The 19,567-nt window shown below is 35.3% G+C and overlaps 1 long non-coding RNA gene across 1 annotated transcript in view; it reads right to left on the bottom strand.

Annotated features, from left to right (window-relative positions):
* The window catches only part of LOC116584205, a 92,302-nt gene extending 76,117 nt beyond the window's left edge, over window positions 1-16,185 (bottom strand). The window contains exon 1 of the long non-coding RNA XR_004283092.1: window positions 15,886-16,185. This is a non-coding gene — a long non-coding RNA (uncharacterized LOC116584205). The remainder of the gene's footprint in view (window positions 1-15,885) is intronic.
* Between the last annotated feature and the right edge of the window lie 3,382 nt (window positions 16,186-19,567).

Below are 19,567 nucleotides of genomic sequence, written 5' to 3'. Positions count from 1 at the left end.
TTGTTAAAGTCCCCTACTATTATTGTATTATTTGTGATTAGTTCTTTTATGTTTGTTATTAACCATTTTATGTATTTGGGTGATTCCATGTTGGGTGTAAAAAAAATTTACAATGTTATATCTTCTTATTGGATTGTCCCATTTATTACTACATAGTTTCCATCTTTGTATTTTGTTACAGTTTTTGTTTTAATATTTTGTTCCATATAAGGCTTGCTACTCTGGCTTTCTTTTGACATCCACTTGCATGATAGATGTTTCATCATCCTCTTGTTTCAGTTTGCAAGTATTTAAAATGGGTCTCTTGAGGCAGCATATAGATAAGTCTTATTTTTATCCATTGTGTCACTCTATTTTTTTTCTTGGAGCATTTAGTTCATTTACATTCAAAGTAATTATTAATAAATATGTATTTATTACCATTTTATTAGTTGTTTTTTTTTTTCTGAAGATTTTCTGTGATCCTTTCTCTCTTTCTTTTAGAGTTGGCTGATTTTCTTTAGTGATATATCTCTTAGTTTTTTTCTCCTTATTCTTTGCATATTTATTAGTGGGTTTTGATGTACGGTTACCAGTTAGGTTTATATATAAACTCTTCGCATATAGCAGTCTATATTAAGTTGATCGTCATTTAAGGTCGAATGCATTCTTTTCTCACCTCCTCCCCACACTTAGGTATATGTTGTGATGTGTTATATCTTTTTTTGTATGAGTTCTTTGATTTTTTTTAAAGAAATATGCATTTTTACTGCTTTTGTGTTACCTTCCTCTATACTGTCACTTTTTCCTTTCTCCTCAAAAATCCCCTTTTAATATTTCTTGCAAAGCTGTTTTTAGTGGTCAAGCACTTCTTTAGTGTTTGTCTGGGGAACTCTTTATATATCCTTCTATTCTCAATGATAGCTTTGCTAGATAGAGTATTCTTGGCTGCAGATTTTTTTTCATTCAGCACTTTGAATTTATCATACCACTCTCTTCTGGTCTGGAAAGTTTCTATTAAAAATAAAATCTCTCTTGTAAGTTATTCACTTCTTTTACCCTGCCTTTAAATTTTTTTCTTTATCCCTATATTTTGCACATTTCATTATAATATGTCTTAGTGTGGATCTGATTTATTGAGATAAATGGAAAAATGGATCTTCTTTTATTGATTACTGATTTTTTCTCTATGCCTCCTGGGAATGGATATGTTTCCCTCCCCAGATTAAGGAAATTTTTAGCTATTATTCCTTCAAATAATTTTTCTGTCCCTTTTTCTCTCTTCTTCTTCTTGGAACTTGGGAGTGGGTGGCAATACTAACAAAATTTGCACTGGGTCACTCTTCTTATGCCAGATCTCCTGAAGCCCTGCAGTGGCTGGGGGATGGATGTCATGGCTTCCAGGGGAATAAGCTTGGGCATACCTGGGCACAGCACACGATGCCAGCTATGTATATGACAGCTGGTTGGCATGCATGCACAGCTTTAACAAAATTTGCCTTGAGCTCAGGGCCAACACTAATAGGCTTGGAGTGAGCTAGTCCTCAGTAGAACTCATGGGCATAGATCACTATTAGTGGGATAGGTAGGAAGTGTCAGTGCAGTCCACTTCCTACAGGTGGCTCTGTATTTGTGCTAGGGGAAGGAGGAAGAAAATGGCACCTGTCAGCTCCTCATTTTCAGAGAAGTCCTCCAATAGTTCCAAAATCATTATAAAGAGTTCTGTCTCCCCTTTGTCCCTGGTATTGTATAAACTGCCATTTTTATGTTGTCTCTCTTAGTGGACTGCAGTCTCTTTAAGGGTGTTGGTGGGGTTGTCACTCACCCTACTGGCTTGCCCAGTGCTTAGTTAGTAGACTATTAAAACTCCAGACTCCAAGTACCACTGGTTTTATAAGCTCACAGTATTCAGCCCCTCTGGTTTTCAAAGCAAAATGTTGTAGGGATTAGTCTTCCTCATGTGAGCTCCCTGGTGCAAGGGCCCATTTCTCTGCCCTCTCCACACATGCAGCTCCCTCCCTCCACTGGGCAGCCTCCCTCCACCTTTCTGACCTTCCTAACTTTTCAGCTGCAGCTACTTCAGTTGTGGAATTTGTTCTGCAAGTCTTTGGATCTCTCTCTAGTTTGTTGACATAGATGTGGATGATATCTAGTTGAAAAAATGAGACAGTGTGAGTTCAGGGTCCTTCTACTCTGCTATCTTCCCAAGCTCACTGTCATGTGTTCTTTTATCTTTCTTTCTGAAACTTCTGTTAATCGGGTATTGGACATTTTGTGTTGATTGCCCAACATCCTCTTCTGTTTTTAGTTTTCTATCTTTTTGTTGTCTTTTTGAGAGATTTCCTATTACCTTCCTACCTTTTTACCAATGTTATATTTTAGCTATTATTCCTTCAAATAATTTTTCTGTCCCTTTTTCTCTCTTCTTCTTCTTGGAACTTGGGAGTGGGTGGCAATACTAACAAAATTTGCACTGGGTCACTCTTCTTATGCCAGATCTCCTGAAGCCCTGCAGTGGCTGGGGGATGGATTTTTTAATATATGTTTCAGATCAAGAGTTGTATTTTGTTCTCTAAGTGTTATCTAAATATATGTACATATACATAACAAACATATATTCACACACACACATATATATACTTATATTTCCATTTTGTGGATGTAACCTGTAATCTTCTTTTATTAAGAATATTGCTTTTATTTTGTTTTGAAGTTTTCTTCTGCTTCCTACATTGCCTTTGCGCCATCTAATTTCCTTTTTTCCTCTTTGTTTATTAGTCTCTTTTTCATGTTAAAGACTTTTTTCGTGTTTGTTGAAACTTGATCTGTGTTATTATTTGAAAGTGTGCCATTTAAAACCCTAAAAACGGGGAGGAAAGAAACCATGATAATGCTCAAAATTACAACTTTTCTTGAAGTCATCAGAATGCTGAGGTCACAAAGCAACCAACAGCCTGAAATTGAAGGCAATACAAGCACTTCTAAGAAGAAAAAGGGTCATGAGTACTGGTTCACCTTTCGTAGAGCACAGGGTGAAAACAGTATGACCAAGAGAATATGAAGAAATTCAGCTCAAGTTTTTAATGAAATGCTAAAGTCTGAGTGTAGGATATCAAGAAAAGCTGAAACTATCAGACACTATAGGTAAAGGAGAAGTCTGCTCTGAGTACCGTATTTTTCTCCATGTACTGTCTCAGGGCTCATATGGGAAAGATTGCAGCAGGGTGGGAGATTGGAGGAAGCCTCCCTCAGTGATGGAGAACTGGAGGAGGGTAGTGGGTACATTACAGAAAAGGCAGAAGGATCTTTCTGGACACTTCTTCCCAAAGGATAAATATCTTAAGTGTCTGGAGATAGAAGCAGGGCAGCAAATCCTGTACTTTGAGAATTCAACTAAAACCCACTGTGCTGGAAGAAAAGTAAAAGAAGAGCCCTCCATCCTTGGGATATGGGCAAGAGGCCATAAGAAATCTCCTACCACTGGGAAGGACAGTGATCACTGAGAAAGCTTGATCTCTAAGACTCAAGAACATAGGGCTTCTCCATAAGATACACACCCCACCCTAAACTAGGCTAAAACATACCAAATAACTAGAAATCACACAATATCCATGGTGTTAAGAGTTGAATTGTATCCCCAAAAAGATATATTTAAATGCTAACCCTCCAATACTGTTCGGAAATAAGGTCACTGAAGATGTAACTACTTATTATCCTCAGATGATTAATCATTAGTTTTGATAGTAAACCAGTATAGTATAGTATATATTATATGGTGCTATATGCTAATGTAGTATTTCATGATATTAGTATGATAATTTTAGTAGCAGTATTATATATTAATATTAGGTAAGGTGAGATCATACTGGATAAGGTGGGACCTTAGTCTGATATGACTGGTGTCCTTATAAGAAGAGGAAAACATGGTCACAGAGACATGGAGAGAACAACATGTGAAAATGGTGGCAGAGAATGGAGTGATGTATCTATACGCCAGCAAATACCAAGGACTTTCAGCAAGCCATCAGAAATTATGAGATAAGCATAGGACAGATTATTCCTCAAAGCCCTAAGAAGGAAACAAGGCTGCTGATACAATGATTTCATATTTCTAGCCTCTGAAACTGTGAGAGAATAAATTTCTATAGTTTTAAGCCACACAGTTCATGATATTTTATTATTATAGTCCTAAGAATCTAATATATATGACAAGAAGAAAGCAGGGAAGAGAGATTATTTTCTGAGGCACAGATACACAAAGAAGGTTTAAAGCTGAGGGTACAACAGAAACATGGGTGGGGGGGGACACCTTGACAAACCAGCTCCCATTCTAAACAAAAGGTAAACCTACAAGAATTTAAAGCTTTGATGCACTAAAGTTATTAACAACCAAATGAACAACTAGGTCAGTTTGTTTAGACTGATACAGCCCCACCCACTAATGATCTAGGAGAAGACTATGCTTATTTCCAGATGCAAATACTATTTACCTCAGACTTTACTGTTCCAAACACAAGAAACCCTAAAGAGACACAAAGGATTCAATAGAATCAGATTCAAATATGACCAGATGTCAAAACTATCAGATAAGGAATTAAAAATAACTATAATTAATATGTTAAATATTCCCATGGAAAAGATAAACAATACAAATAAAGAGATGGGGAATTTCAGCTGACAGATGGAAACTGTAAGAGTCAAGTGCAAATGCTAGAAATAAAACACACACACAGAGTAATAGAGATACCTTTGACAAACTCATCAGCAGATTCACTACAGATAAGAAAAGAATAAATTAACTTGAATATAGGTCAATAGAAATTACCCAAAGTGAAATATGAAAAAAAATAAGATTGAAAAGAAGAAGAGGGGGGAAGAAGAGGCTATCAAATAACTATTAGGACCATATTAAAAAATTTAGATTTTTAATTCTGGAAGAATTGGCAGAAAAAAAAATATTTGAAAAGATAATGGGCAAGAATCATTCAAGAATAATAAGCTACATTGATCACAGATCAAGAAACCCAGAAAATTTTAAGCAAAGTAAATTCTCCCTCCTCATTCCTTAAAGACAGATTATATTCAAACCACTCAAAACCAAATTTAAAAAGAAAATTATGACAGCAGCAATGAAAAAAGACAGCACATATTTCCACAAAGGCAAAATATGTCAGAAAATATGCAAGCCAGAAAAAAAATGGATTAACATATTTAAAGCCTATCAAAAAATGAAAACCTTCAACCCAGAATTCTATACCCAGTAGAAATATTTATATAAATAAAAGAGAAATAAAGACATTCAAATAAACAAAAATTGAGAAAATAAATCATGAGAAGACCTGCCCTATAAGAAAATATTAAAATTCTTCAGTGAGAACTTGTATATGAACAACAACAAAAAAACTATTTTAAAACCAGCTTTGTTTCTGAACAAAGAAAAGTCTATCTCCAGAAATATTTAAAAGTAAAATACAAAAGACATTTTCTTATTTTTAATTGTTCAAAAGAAAATTGACTATCTACAGAAAAATTATTAGCAAGATGCTAGATTTTAACCCAAACATATAGTTACATTAAATTTAAACAGCTTAAAAAATTTAAATAGCTTAATCACATTAATTAAAACATAGAGTTGTCACATTGCATCTTTATAAAAAGCAAGATCCAGCTATATATTTTCTACAAGAAACACACTTTAAACATACAGATATTAAAAGGAAAAAAATTATATCACAAAAATTCTATTTTAAAACATACTAGCTATATTAGCTTTCGACAAAGTAGACTCCATAACAAGGAATATTACCTAGAATAAAGAAGATATTACATAGACAAAGGGGTGAATGCACCAATATAAGATTATAATTGTATATGTATCAAAACAGAGCCTCATAATTCTTGAAAAAACACTTCAGAACTGAAAGGAAAAAAATAGACAAATCCATAAGTGTTGTAGGAGACTTCCACTTTGCTCTATCAGAAACCAATAGAAACAAGTAGAGAGAAGGTCAGTAAAGAGACAGAAGACCTAAGCAACATTAACAACGGGTTTACTTTCGAACTGATGAAAGAAATCAATGAAGACTTAATAAAGAGATATACCATGAAATCAATGAAGACTTAATAAAGAGATATACCATCAACCATAGATTGAAAGTCTTGATATTGTTAACATGTTAGTCCTCTCAAATTAATCTGTAGACAATGCAATCTGAGTTAAAATTCCAGCAGGATTTTTTTTGTAGAAGTTGACAAGCTAAAATTTATGAGAAAAAGAAAGTAAGATAGTCAAAATAATTTTGGGAAAAAAGAATAAAGTTGGTGGGCTCAAACTATTTGTTTTCAAGACTTATTATAAAGCTACAAAAATCAACACCATGTGTTATTAGTGAAAAAAACAAACAAACATGTAGATAAATAGAACAGAACAGAAGAGAATCCTGAAATAGTACCCTCCATCACACACATATGTAGTCAATTTTCAACAAAGGTGCAAAGACAAGCCAATGAAGAAAGGATCATCTTTTCAGCAAAAGATGGAACAATTGGAAAACTATATGCAGAAAAACGAACCTCAAGTCATGCTTTATATCAAACATAAATATTAACTTCAAAAACTCAGACTTGAATGTAAAACAAAAAACTATAAGACTTCTAGAACAAAATATAGGAGAAAAATCTTTGTGATTTTGAGTTAGGCAAAGATTTCTTAGCTATGACACCAAAAGCATGATCCAAGAATTAAATATTGATAAATTGGACTTCATAAAAATTAATACTTTTACTCTTTGAAAGGCACTCTTAAGACAATGAAAGACAAGCAGCAGATAGAGAGGAAATGGAAAATAACCCAAATGCCCTTCAACTGGCAAATGGATAAAAATAATTAGAGTGCATCCAAACACTGGAATTCTACTCTTCAATAAAAGGTAAGAACTAATGATGATACACTCAACACATGGATGAATATGAAAGAAGCCTGATCAAAATTCTACTTATTATATAATAACATTTATATGACATTTAGGAAAGGCAAAACTCTATAGTGATAGAAAACAGATCCATGGTTGCCAAAGACTGGGTAGTTGACTACACTGTAATTGATCACAATGTAATTTGGGGGCTTGATTGAACCATTCTTGTATCGACTGTGACAGTAGTGACACAGTGTACTTTCAAAATGCACAGGCAGTATAGTTCATTTATTTTTTGTAAAGACTGTAAGTAATCTCTACACCCAATGTGGGGCTCAAACTCACCACGCTGAGATCAAGAACCACCTGTTCGATCAACCAAGCCAGCCAAGTGCCCCTAGACTGTATATTTTTAAAATGTAAATAAAAATGTATTTTTGCTGTATGTAAGTTATACTTGAGTGAAGCCAACTTTTTCAGGAATGTTGATTTGAAGCTCTCTCTGCATGTGTAAATTTTGAGCTCCTCTGGTGAACATCTCTCAACTCCTGTAATATCTCCCAGTTTCTTTTTACAGGGGGTTTAAGACTTTGGATGTTTTTATTGCCATTTTAAATGGACTTTCAGGAAGAAGCACAGATAAATATGTGTGTTCAATTTGCCGTGACTAATCAAAAGTTCAGAGGTGGTATTTTAAATCAGTAAGGTAAGCTTAGATTATTCAATAAGTGGAGAGCAGATCCTAAATGTTCTCACTACACACACAAACAAAAAGAACTAATTTTATTGTGGTAATTATTTCACAATATGTAAGTATATCAAATCATCATGTTCTACACCTTAAACTTACACATTGCTGTTTTTCAATGATATCTAAATAAAGCTGGAAAAAAGTATGGTTTCTGAATAATAAAATAAAGTAAAATACAATAACATAAAATACTAGACCAATCTTTCTAATATATAGGATAGATGCAGAATTAATGTCCTTTTAGTACAAAATACTTCTGTGAATAAGAAAAAAATATAAAAACTTAATTTTAAAATTGTCAAAAGACATAAAAGAGTACTTCACAAAAAAGAAATACAAATGATGAATAAAATTATTAAAAATCTTTAACTGCTTTGTAACTAATAAATTCCAATTAAAACTATATTATTTTGTCCTATGGGCTGGCTACTTTTTCTTTTTTCTTTAAAAACAATACCCAGTAACTGAGGTTCAGGCAACTGGGTATTCTCATGCAAATGTAAACTTGTTTCAACTTTCTTTAGGGCAATTTAGCCATCTGTATATAAATGACAATTTAGCAAAACTATATATTAAACCTTACATGTAGAACATATCCTATAGCCTGCAATTCAATTTCCAGGGATTTTTTCCTAAGGAAATTATTAAGAATGTTGATAAAGATTTTTATAAGAATATTAATCATAATATTTGTATAATAGTAAAAATAGAAAAACCAGAAAAATTACCAGTTGAAAAAATAAAATACTGTGTTTAGTCTTTTAAGCAAAATGTTATAGTTGGGTATTTTTTCCCATGAAAACACATTGGTGATATATTGCAAATAAAATGAACAGGATTACAAAATTTTACATACAGCATGAAACCATTGTTTGGGGCATAAATGTGTGTAAATAGGCATATAGTCTGGAAAGTCTCGAAATAGTCTGGAAAAGAAATGTATGTAAGAATTCTCAGGAATTATCTCTGAGTGTTGAGATTATGGAGGTTTTCTTTTTCTTTGTGTAAATTATCACTGTTTTGTATTTTCTATGAACATATATAATTTTTTAAATTAGTAGAACAAAAAAGGATTTTTTTATTAAAAAAATAAATTCCATCCAGAAAAGGAAGAAAAATAGAAAAAATTTAGGAATAAATTTAAGAAGAATTGCAAAGAATCTACACAGAAACTTTAAGGGGAGCATGTACATGAGAAAGAGGACTTTTGTAAGACTTTTATGGGGAAATGTCATTTGTGTGGAAAGTCACACATTTTCAAAGACAGTTCATTAAAACACAATCTTCTGGATATTCACATTGAAATAGTTTCTACTGTTTGTTTTTTAATAAAAATACTTAGGCTTAGTGAACATATAGGGGAAAATGGAACTTTCACATTCTATTAGTGAAATGATATATTTATACTGTCATTTTAGAGGACAATTTCACAATACTTAATAAAAGCTTTAACCCTTGAATCAATAACTCCCCCACTGGAGTTTGCTTTAAGAATATCATTGAAGATAAGTGTAAATATTTGGTTATTAAATTAATGATTTTATGGTAAGTGAAGTAAATAATCTATGGTAGATTCATTAACTCCACTGATTACATGGATTATGTTATACCCAGACCGTAATATAGTGAGAAATTTGAAGAGGTTTTGGAGAACCTATGTAATCTGTCAGGGTACAGTCAGGAAAATGGAAGCCAAACAAAGATATTCACATAGACATAATTTAGTCTAGGAGATTGGTTACATAGTTACTGAAAAAATGAAAAAATAAAAGGGAATGTTGAGATTACCCGGAGCTTAGTCTTTTCTTACAAGATCTCAGACCATCCTTAATAAGGAAGCCCACCATAGTGGGCTATAAGGATAACATAGTGTTAGGTTAAAATGGTGACTAGATAGCAATACCAGCAATGAAGTGGTTTCATTCATCTCAGTAACTACTCCTGCACAAGAGTCCTTGGGATAAGGTGTGACAGAGAAGATTCTGAAAATCCAAGACCTCAGTTGGCATCACTTAGTATCAGTGAATGGAAAGAAAGGCAAAATTATTTCTAAAGGTCCTGGAACTGAGGATGGGTATGCTCAGGCTGCAACTGGTAGAAGAATGCTATCCTGCTCCATAGGAACACTTACTAGGTTTTTGTTTTGTTTTGTTTTTTGGTTTTGTTTGTTTGTTTGTTTGTTTGTTTTAAGTAGGCTCCCCACTAGTGGAACCCAGCTCAGGGCTTGAACTTAGAACCCTGAGATCAAGACCCTAAGATCAAGGCCAAGCTGAGATCAAGAGTCAGAGACTTAACCGACTGAGCTACCAAGGCACCTCCCAGGTCATTACTGAAGTCAGTTGTATGACTTATTATTTGGGCAGGATCTTATACTTTCTTTTCTGTAGGTATTATATGTGGATACTTTCATTGTTGCCTTGTTTATAAATGTCACCCCATCTTCATCTTTACAGAAGTGACTCTGTGACTTGTAGTGAAGTATATATTGAGGGGTTGAGTATAATAACTCATTTTTGAACTCTAAGAGCAAATCTGGGCTTACCCAGAAAGGTCACATCTAATTTCAGGTTCATTTTGCTGCTGCATCTGTTGAAAACAAGCAAATAATTACTAGAACTTCTTAAGACTTCAGAGCTAGAATATTAGGATTTTAAGAAATAAGTGGAAGATTCTTAGGTGTTAATACTTGGCATCAAGAGTTGTATATGTGTCCACTGGTAAATACTACCAGAATTTATGGGAGATATTTTTGACCTAGTATAAATACCCACTGCTTTAGAGGAACATGTGTCATTTCAATTCACACTGTGCTAAGGGCTCTTGATTGATAACTTAGGTTGCAACATACTCCTCACAGTGGAACAAGGGGATGTAAAAGTACCTGTGGATGCTGATGGGTATATCTTTCCTGTTCCTTGCTAAATTATTAATTTGGTTATTCTCCAGTGGTAAATGAATTCATATTTAATACTAGTTGTCTAATCTTGTACTGTTTGTACCAGGAGTGAGGGTCAGGTGTTGGAACCTCAGGGAGGGTATACAGTTAAAGAACAAGCAGGATCAAAGTAATCTCTCCATTTGGAACTATGAAATATATAGCCCATATTTGCTCACACCCTGCAACTCATGAGATAATCATTGTACCATTATGAAAGGTTAAGAATTACCCCCATCAATGGCAGCTCCTTGAGAGAGATGTTAGAATATTAAGAAGTTAATACATAAAGGTCAGGACAACCTCTCCTTTTTGACTTAAATAATACAGTGTGGAAAGGGATAGTTCTAATAGAGGCAATCAACAACTTCAAGATTAAAATAAAGTTAAATTGGCAAATGTGATTCTTCAAAAGGGAACTCTTTCTTAGGTAAATGAGTTAAACTGTCAGGAATCCAGATTCAACAATTTGATGAGTTGGTCCAGCAGGTTACTATGTAACCAAACAAAGTCTCCATGGTCAAGAGTAAGGAACTCAAAACAGTAATTAAGGAGTGGGGAGGGATAGAACGGCTCAGCTGCTGCTATGTTCTGATTTTCTCCATCAAGGGGGAAATGGATTGGGGGAATATTCACAAGATAAAAATAAAAACCGAAGAAGAAGAAAATTAGCCAAGTCCATTTCCTCGACATTTTGCATTTATATTTCCTCTATGTATCAGAGGAAAAACTAAACTAACCTAACCTAAAACTAACCTCAGAAGGAAGAAGGAATGAAGGAAGAAAGGAAGAGTGAAGGGAGGGAGAGGCAGGGAAAGAAAAAGTTAATTGATTTACTAGATGCCAGAAACTGATACCAGATGGTTTCACACAAGTTAAGTCATATTTAAATTTCACCAAAAAACCTGAAGAGTTAGCTTTTGTCTTTTCCATTTTTAAGATGAAAAATTATATATTGTTTTGCCTAAACTGAAGTAGCTATAAGGTGGCAGAGCTGGGGTTTAATCTGGGTCTATATCTATTCTATCTAATTATAATATGGAGTTGTAAAACCAAACCCATTGCTGTGGACTAGCATGGGCAGGAGAGTGAAGCAGCACAAAGGAAGTAAAATCTGACATGACACTTGAAGAAAGTTGGGCTACAATAAGGAACTCATCAGAAGTGTTGCTTCGAAAGGACTGTACAACCTTAGATAATTTCACTGGAAATGAAGAAAGCTTCAAAAATAATGACCTAAGTGTCCATCTTCATAAGTTACATGAATGAACAATAGAATAAACTCAAAGAAAGCAGAAAGTGATAATTAAAATAAGAGTGGAAACGAGTGACATAGACAACAAAAACAAAAAACAAAGATAGTCAAGAGAGCCAAAATCTTATCCTTTGAAATTAAAAACACTGGACTAGAAGCACTGGGTGGCTCAGTGGGTTAAGCCTCTGCCTTTGGCTCAAGTCATGATCTCAGGGTCCTGGGATCAAACCCCGCATTGGGCTCTCTGCTCGGCGGGGAGCCTGCTTCCCCCTCTCTCTCTGCCTGCCCCTCTGCCTACTTGTGATCTCTCTCTCTGTCAAATAAATAAATAAATAAATTTTTTAAAATTAAGAAAAAAAACACTGGACAAATCTTTAGCAAAACTTTTCAAGAGATAAGGAACAGAATACAAATAAATAATTGCATCAATTGGACACAATCTTACATAACCACATATAGTAAGAAAACTATAACTATATGCTGAGAGTTTGAAACTTACATAAAATCAACAAATATGTGGGAAAATCTAACTTAACAGAATTGACTCAAGAAAAATTAAAAAGCTTGAAAATTCTGTATTTGTTAAAGAAATGTAAATGATGGTTAAAAATTCCCCACCATAAGCATACCTCGGTGTATGCTTATGTCATATACCTATGCTTATGTCAGCTCAGGTCATATTCTCAGGGCATGAGATCAAGCTCCCCATCAGGCTCTGTGCTGCTTAAGATTCTCTCCCTCACCCTCTTCCCTTCCCTGCTTACACTCTCTCTTTAAAAAAAAAAAAAAAAAAAATCCCCACCTTAAAAGTAGTAGGTGGCCCAGGTGATTTTATATGTAAGTTCTACAAAACTTTCAAGGAATTGATCATCCCAGTTGCACATAAATTTATTCTAGCAGTAAAAAAGGAAAAAAAGAAAACATTTCCCATATTATTGTATGAGGACAGCATAACCTTTATTCCAAAACTAAATTTATACATTCTATAGAAGGAATATTACTGGCTTATTTCACTCATGAATACAGGTGCAAAAATCCTAAACAAGATATTTGAAAATTAATTCAACAGTGTATATAAAGGATTATACATCATAACCAAGTAGAATTTATCCCACTGAAACAAGAGGATTTTAATAACAGAAAATCTTTTTTTTCTTTTTTTCTTTTTTTTTAAGATTTTATTTATTTGACAGAGAGAGACCACACAAGTAGGCAGAGAGGCAGGCAGAGAGAGAGGAAGCAGGCTCACCACCGAGCAGAGAGCCCGATGTGGGGCTTGATCCCAGGATCCTGACATCACGACCCGAGCTGAAGGCAGAGGCTTAACCCACTGCGCCACCCAGGCACCCCAATAACAGAAAATCTTTAAATGTAATTCACTATATTAGCAAATTAAAAAAGAAAAATCATATCATTGTACAATATATGCTGAAAGGTATTTGTTGAAAATCAATATTAATACATAATAAAAACTCTTAGTAAATTAGAAATAGAAGGGAACTTCTTAAAGCTGATAAGGAGAGCTATTTTTTTTTTTTTGTAATGTCCTAAAGCAAACATTATCCTCAATTTGGAAATGCTAGGATTATTTTCTTTAAAAGCAGAAGCAATTTGATCTCATTTCTAATAATATTAAACAGGTAATCTTAGCCAATGTAATAAGACTCAAAATAGCAATTACAGTTAGAAGGATTGTAAAGGAGAAAGTAAAATTATCACTATTTACAGATTATGTGATCATTTACAAGGAAAATCTGAAATAATTTACTGAAAATTTATTTAAAGTAACAGAAGAGGTTAAAACTGGCTGGTAGATATATATGTTTGTGTGTGTGGTTATGTATATATTTGCATGTATATTCAAAAATTAGTTTCATTTCTAGAAAACAAAGGCAGACAACTAGAAAACATAAAGAGAAGGTAGCATTTATAATAGTCTCAGAGAATATAAAGAATCAAGGAATAGCACTAACAAAATATATGCAAGATAAGAGATGTTATAGGAAGCTTAAATAAATGGAGAGATAGAACATGTTCTTAGCAAGATTTACTACAAAAATTATTGTTTCCAAGTTGAAGTATAGATTCAATGCAATTCTAATTAAAATGCCAATAGTGTAGTTTGCTTTTAGAATTTGATAATATTAAACAATGCATAATAAAAAGTAGAAAACCACATATACCCAGGACACTTTTAAATAAGAAGTATATGGAGAGAGCACATGCCCTAAATAGATATCAGGAATTACTATAAAACTATAGTAGTTTAAACTGTACATACTGATACACAAATAGACAAACTGATTAATGGAATACATTGGAAAGACCATAACTAGACCCATGAATATATGGACCTTTGGATTAGGACAAAAGTGGAATATCTGATCAGTGGAAAAAACTGAGGATTGTTCAATAAATGGAGCTACAAACAAACAGTTATCTACATGGAAAAAGACACAAATAAATTCTACCTCACTTCATGGCCAGATATCAATCCAGGTGAACCAAGTACATAAATGCAAAAACAAAACTTTAAAACCCTTACTAAAAAAGTAAAAGAAATACCTTTTAAACCTTGAGGTGAAAAAAAGTAGTTTTAGACAACTATCAAAAAGGGACTATAAGGGAAAAGACTGATATATTTAACTATATAAAAATTAAGAACTTTTGTTCACCTAAAAATGTCATAACTAGTGTGAAATGACAAGTTGAAAACTGGGAGAAGATATTACTATATACTCAACCTATGAAGGATATCCATCAAGACCATATAGAGAACTCCTATAAAGCACAAACAATTCAACATGAAAATGGGCAAAAGACAGGAACAGGCTTTTGAGACTAGGCAGGCCCTGTGACCATTACGTACTTGAAGATATGTCCAACACCATTAGCAAAGTAGAAATGTGAATCAAGACCATGATGAGATATGGTTTTACACCCATTTAATTGGTTAAAAATCACAATATCAAGTGCTATAAAGAATGTGAATCCATAGGCTCTCTTTTACATTGCTGTGGGAATAACATGGCAAAAAGTTTGCCACTGTCTCTTGAAGCCAAACATTCATATATCTTACGACCAATGACTCTGCTGTTTGCTATATACCCAAGAGAAATTCCTGTACATTTCAACAGGAAATATGTATTCAAATGTTCATAGGAGCACTGTTTACAATAGCAAAAGCTGGAGTATTCCAAAAACCCATCAACAGAAGCGTAAATGAAAGAGCTGTGAAATATTTACACAGTGAATAGCATATTACATGTCAGAAAAATGAACTACTGCAACATGCAACAATCATGATAAATCTTAAAAGTCTTCCAACATTACATTTAACATATTTTATAGTTAAAAAACAGCAAAGGTTACACACACACACACACACACACACACACACAATGTTATGAATATGTACAAAGGAAATCTATAAAATATACAGAAAGAAAAGCAAGGGCATGAATCAACATAGAAATTCTAATGATGGTAACATCAGGAGGGAGGAGACAGCAGAATGGTATGGGGGTGGAGGAACACAGGATTATATGTAGGCTATTTTTAAGGTCCTGGCTTTAATTTCAAGTTACAGTTTATGGATATTTATTAAGGAATTGAAACAAACAAAAAAACAAATAAATATTGGGCCATGTATGCATCAATGATGAGAATGTGTTTGAACCAGATGATGGTTAATGCATCTAATCGTAATTAGGGAGGAATAAGGAGCACTTGAGAAGTCTCTGGAGCAGCTCTATCCACAGAACTCCTGAGGTGGAAATATTCCGTATCTGCAATAGCCAGTGCAGTAACCACTAGCCTCCACTGAGTTCTCGAATGTGTCTAGTACATCTGAGGAACTAAATTTTCAGCTGTATTAATTTGAATTAATTTATATTTAAATTTAAACAGCCACACAATACAAACAACGTTCAGTGGTGGGAGAAAATTAGTATCGTTCAGGCATCCGTGAGCAAATTGACCTGCCTTAAGTAAACGGTTCTCAGCAGAAAGTAGCCAAAAATAAGTTTGACCAAAGACATAAGTTACTTACCTTGTGAAAAATCCAGCTCACCATCTCCAAAGAGTGGAATATGTACTTTTCTTTCCTCTTCTTGTCTTTCCACTTAGAGTAGTATGAGAAGCCTACTTAATAACACGAAACTCAACTACCACTTATGATATGCATTCATTCATTCATTCATTCCTCATTTAATTTTTCTTTCACCCTTCCCAAGGACCCTGTTTTGGTAAATGAACAAGATTTCTTGAAAACCAAGAGGACATAAGCCAGTTATTATTTGAGTAAAGCCTAAGTCTGCATGTTTAAATGTATTTACCTCCTTCTTGTTAATGGCATCATTCAATCACAGTTTAGTAGCCTCCAAGTGAGAGGATTAGAAGTATCAGGGGAATTGCTCACTCAAACCAGGAAATGTGGGGGTTTAGTTCAAACACTATCTGAAGGAAGCTGGTAAGCAACAGCTGAGAAGATGAAAGATCAGACCAACGCCTCCCTTTGAAGTAAAGACTACTCAGACTGTGAGTATAACAATGTTCATTACTGCCAGAACTTCAAGTGGCTGTTTGACGCATGCTTTAGAATGTATCATAAAATCTATAAAAATATCAACAAGATGCTTTCAAGTGACACGAAACAGCTAGAGTGCCCTATTTGCAGGGACACTGCTGTTTAAAGGCAATTTGCTGGATTGCTTTCCATCTGGGACCAACGCAAGTGCCTTCCAATCTCTCTCCCTCCCCCCACCCAACAACTACCACCCCTTCCTTTCTTGCTCCCTCCTCCCAACCCCAGCTAGAAACTCAGATTTTAAATGTTTCATTTCTGCTTCCTTTGAGGGCCAGGAGGAGAAAATGAAGCTTTTCTTGGCTTGCTTCTCAACTCTCCTAAGAGATTCAGAGACAAAAAGATTGCTTTGGGAAAATAATAATGCCAAATGAGCATTAAAATAATAAATGGGTTTTCTGGAAATTAGGTTCTCAGAGGTCATGCAATTAAAAGTTAGGAGGAAAACACACCTCAGGCTTGATTGGAGGAGACAAGCGAGAGCCTGGGCAAATACTTCCACCATACTTCAAGTTCCATTCAAGGTTTGAAGCAAGGGAGCTTGTTGATTAATCTATTTGCATACTTCCAGGACTTGATAACAAGCCAGAGTGTGGTATAATTTCATAGGCACTGATTATTAATAATAATGAGGACCGTGATTAGGGCCCTGAATATGGAGGGGTCACAGCAGGGCACAAGGCAAACATGAGTCAGCAGCACAATATTATTTGAAAAATAACAAACAAAGGCCGTGAACTGCCTGAGGAGACGTGCGGATGCCTTTCATTACATGAATGTTGATATATTAGACTTCGTCGCGGCACAGTTAAAATCGAGGAACTTATTCCTCATATACTGTCCTCAGAAAAGCTTTATGGAAATACAAGGACCCTTGGCAGCTTGTGTTTCAATTAACGTGCTTCCCTTGTGACTAGCGGGTCTTTCAGTAAAGCAGGATCTGTTGTGATTCTTCCCTTCTCCCAGCAACCTCCATCACACGATCTTGGACTGAAGATCAAAGAAGAACCTTTCATAGAAGACAGTTTGCCTTGCTGAAGAGGGTACAGGGGTTCAGGGGTAAAGCAACTGTGCCGAAGTCCCAGACCTAGTAAGGGGCTAAGTTTTGGATCAGAAACTTGGCCCTTTCCACCTCGGTCCCTATCTCTAGATAGCCCACCAAAACTCCAACTTCATTTTTTCACTGGGCTAGAGAGCCAGATCTGAGCAATGGGACAGAATTACATATCACTCGGCTGCAAAATCCTGAGGGTCTGACAAATCAGCTCTAAAAGCACTATTCTTCAATAGACCAACAAGCCATTTTTGAAATACAGTGTTTCACACAAAGAGGTATTTGGTGAGGAATAGAAAGAGAGTGCCGTTCCAGGCTAATATGTTTGGATGGATTAAACTGTGGTTCATGTCTTCATTTGAGGAAACACTTCTCACTTATTCCCTCTCAGTCCAAAACAAGCATGAGAGGATAACGTAAGAAGCACTGCTATGCTAACGCTCGTGACTATGTGTCCGAGTCTACACAAATGCCCAGCTGAAAACATCACCCATACTCCAGCTGCCGGGTCTGTAATACATCTTTCTCCCAAGAGTGTGTTCTGCAACCCACACATAACAGAGGCCTGCTTAGAGGGTCTCTAAGGTCCTTTCAGATCTCACATTCTCTGGTTCTGTAATTTGAAGTTTTCCTTCAGACCTCCTAGCTCTTTTGTTAAGCTTAAAAGATAGTCATCTGTTTCAACTTTTGATTAATTCTGAGCTTTATTAATAGAATGTTATAGCACAATTCCTTTTAAATATGTTATAAAAGCTTTGCTTTTTAATGCCTCAATCAAACACTTTTTTCAAAAGGAATATATCTTCAATTCTTCTTCCTAATAGCAGGCTTTCCTAAGTTGTCCTTTTGATTCTATTACATGGTAGATGAAAGACAGCCACAAATCCTCCTTCCTGAGAGGTGGGGTCTAGGTCTTCTCCCTTTGGATCTGAGTGGGCTCATTCCTGCTTAGTCAAAGAATGCAGCAAAAACAATACTGGGCTCCTTTCTGGGTCTTAGCCTTAGGAATTCGGCAGCTTCCACTTCCTGTCTCTGGAGTATTTAGCTATCATGCTGTGACGGAGAAAAAACAGCCTCCCAGAGGCATCTACATAAAGAGGAATTGAGGCCCCCAGCTGAGCACCCATCCAAATACAGCACCAACTTGCCAGTCACAGAAGTGTGCCATCTTGGAAGTAGGTCCTCCAGCCCCATTTCCACCATGCCAGGTGACTCTGAATGGACAGCAGATCCCTGACCAAACTGTAGATTCATGAGTGAATGAATGGTTGTGCTGAGGCAGTTTGTCACGTAGCAATAAATACTGCTAATAGTAATGATGCTGATGAAGATAATGAAAATAATAAAGCTAACATTTCCTGAGCATCTATCAGGTTCTAGATACAGTGCAAAGCACTTCATATGAGTTATATCATTTAATTGTCACAACAAAGCAAGGAAGTAGCCACTCTTATTCCCTTCATAGGGAAGGAAACCAAAGCTTCGTGTGACCAAATACCTAGCCCAAGTACATTTAGCCAATAAGTGTAGACCCAGGTCAGTGACCCAAATCTTCCTTCTTGTTTTATGCTGAATTTCCCTCTGTGTCTCAATGCTCTTGGTGACTCATCCTCTGTATAGCTTTGTCTACTGTCTTTCTGTAAATAATACCTACGTCTGTTCTGACAATTATGACTTCTCACAAGCTCCAACCTGATCTTTGTAGGAGCACAGGTAAATATCTCCTTGGATCTTCCACCTCTGTGCTTGCTACCTCTACACCTTGTAGTTCCCATCTGTAATTAATTGCCACTACTTCCCTTCTGGGCAGTGGGGATCCCACAAGAGATGGGCTAGATCTTATTCCTCTCAATATCTTTAGCTCCTGGCCCATAATTAGTCGACTCTGTACAAGTGTACTTAACTACATTCTTTTCCTGTTTTCACTTCAAAGTCATGATGTCCCAAAGCCATCATCATCCCCATCGCCTCCTCTTCCATATTCCATCAAAGACTTCGCCATTCTCATAGGCCTGCGAACTTGGTGGCATTTGGCAACTGCTTCTCCTTCAGGCACTGAGTCCTGTCAATTCTTCAAAACACCTCTCACCTCTC

The sequence above is a fragment of the Mustela erminea genome, chromosome 2, assembly GCF_009829155.1.
Source record: "Mustela erminea isolate mMusErm1 chromosome 2, mMusErm1.Pri, whole genome shotgun sequence".
Taxonomy (NCBI): Eukaryota; Metazoa; Chordata; class Mammalia; order Carnivora; family Mustelidae; genus Mustela; species Mustela erminea.
Note: the sequence above shows the minus strand (reverse complement) of the source record. Positions and strands in the feature narration are given on the sequence as shown.